The sequence below is a fragment of the Homarus americanus genome, unplaced genomic scaffold, assembly GCF_018991925.1.
Source record: "Homarus americanus isolate GMGI-L3 unplaced genomic scaffold, GMGI_Hamer_2.0 scaffold31037, whole genome shotgun sequence".
Lineage (NCBI taxonomy): Eukaryota > Metazoa > Arthropoda > Malacostraca > Decapoda > Nephropidae > Homarus > Homarus americanus.
The window spans coordinates 7,147,709-7,150,138 of NW_024722227.1; the positions used below are offsets into that span (position 1 = coordinate 7,147,709).

Here is a 2,430-nt window from a genome sequence, read left to right on the forward strand (position 1 = left end):
GAACTACAAAGAGATGGTGGAAAATTTAATTGTATGTTATAAAGAACTTGGCTGCAGAATGTCACTGAAGTTACTCTACTTGCATTCACACTTGGAATTCTTCAGACCAAACTTGGGACACGTGAGTGAAGAGCATGGTTAACGGTTTCACCAGGACATACAAACTATGGAGAAGAGATATCAGGGGACATGGGATGAAGCTATAATGGGCGACTACGTGTGGAGTTTGATTCGAGATGACCCTAAGGAACACAAAAGAAAATGCCGTTAAAGTGTTCATTTTTAGCATAGTTTATTGTTCAATTTCATTAGTGACAAGTGTAGAAAAGCAGTGTGTTGTTTATGCTTTCAATATAACATAAAATTGTGCTCTTGTTTCATTTATTTCATTAGCAAATGTGATGTATATCAACATTTCACCTTCTGATTTCTGGTTAAATTTCAGAGATGATAAAAAATTAATTGCTAATTTCTGATAAAACTATTGATGCTGTAAAAAAACTAGTCATATTTGGAATCAACGTACTCGAAAACATATAAAAAAGTTAAACAATCAGATAAACACAACTTTCCCTAAAATTTGTTGCACAGTGTTCAGACATCATAAATACAGAACTATCATATATTCGTGCAATAATTTATGGTAAATGATTCAAAGTTGCTCAGAAATGACATCACATGGAATGCAATTGTGCTATAAAGTGAAGGCTCCTCTGATGTGACCTCATGTCTAAAGGAGATCGTCAGTGCTGCACCCTGCAAGTGATCATGTCGCTTACCTCCCCTCCAAATAGCTCCTCTACCACTACTACCTGGCAACCTGTCCAGATTTTACTTAGTAGCTTAACCCCCACAATATGCTTGGCTTTGCCTCACACTACCAACAGGTGTAAATCATGTTATCAACTTTTTACCTCATCTCACACTTTTTTCACCCCCTAACTGGTAAACATACTCCTCCACCTCTTAGCAGCCATACCACCTCTCCATCTACTACAGTTTACAGTATACTGACTCATGCACTCCTGACTGGGAGTGACTTGCTACTATACAGGGTCATGTGATGTAACCCAATTTATTACATAAATATTACAGTATTTCTATACCGTACCTTGCATGATTGAAGGCTTGCAAGCGGTATTGCAACACTTAACTGTATTATGCTTATGCAACCACATTATTCATGGCCTTTAATCATTTGGAAAAAAAACAGGGTTGTGTTCTGAGACTGGGAAATCTGTGACACTGGTAACTCTTAAACTTCTATCTGTATGACAATTTGGGTCAATATTATGCTGGCACTGCTTAATCTCCTAATTAATGATAGGTGAAAAGACTGGGTGCCCCATTGTAAATAAACAAAAAGATATAAACAGCATATATATATATCCACTCTAGGTGTGTACAGTATATGGGCAGAGGTCTGGAAGAGTCCACATTTGGGTGGGACATGTAAGGTGTAAATGAGTTGCAGGATGTGGGAAGTCAGGTTTTATGTGGGTGGAGGTGTGTAGGTAGGGGTATGAGTGGGTGGGTGTGTGTATAGGTAGGGGTACGAGTGGGTGGAGGTGTGTAGGTAGGGGGTATGAGTAGGTGGGGGTGTTAGGTAGGGGTATGGGCAGTTCTAGATCTAGGAGTTGTGAGAGTATTATGTACTGTATTGTATTGTTCTGTTCTTATTGTTTTGTATTGTGTTATTATATTCTGAAATGTACGGTATGTTCACTTTTATGTTATTTGGTTGTTCGGACCTGCTGTCTGCACTGTCAGCCAAGTTGGGTTGGCACCAGTTGCTGGCCAGTCAGGAGTTGTAGCTTGACCAGCATTGAGAAAGGATCACTTGTAACCTTGAGAATAAAGCCAACCAGAACTCCCTGTTTGCTTGACCTTGATTGGTGAGGGTGTGGGTGGAGGGCAGGTGTGTAGAGTTGAGAGGGAGTAAGAAGTATAGCACAGTTCTCCAAGAGTGTCGCAAAAGTGACTGGTCAAATCAGGGTAACAACCTGACTCAGGTGGGTTAACAGAGAATTCATTTTGTATGTTAGGTTGTGTCTACAAGGTAAGCCTAGCAATATTAAGCCAGGATTGTAGAAAGCATTAGTTATTGGACACTTCTGTTTTCATGAGTTTATGATATGGAAACCTGTGAGATTATGGTATGTCTAGTTAATGTAGAATTTCAGTGCAAACTATATTTTACTTTAGAAAATTTTTATTTTTATTCATTTTAAGGCAATGGTGGTTTGTTCTGACAAGAGTAGCATAAGGATGTGTTGTGGTGGTGGTGTGGGATGTTCTGTAAGTGCATTTAGTAAAGTACAGGATCAGAAATTAATTGTAATTTTTATTTTTTATATTATTTTCTGTGTTTAACCTTAAATCAATCAGTTACCATATTTTACGGCATACAATATAAAAAACAGTACCCCC

At 38.4% G+C, this 2,430-nt stretch overlaps 1 protein-coding gene across 1 annotated transcript in view; it reads right to left on the bottom strand.

Moving 5' to 3' along the window:
* Window positions 1-275: 275 nt before the first annotated feature.
* LOC121862347 (retinoid-inducible serine carboxypeptidase-like) overlaps window positions 276-2,430 on the bottom strand; it is a gene marked incomplete in the record, with an annotated part of 104,876 nt that continues 102,721 nt past the window's right edge. The window contains 1 exon segment of the mRNA XM_042360574.1: window positions 276-2,430.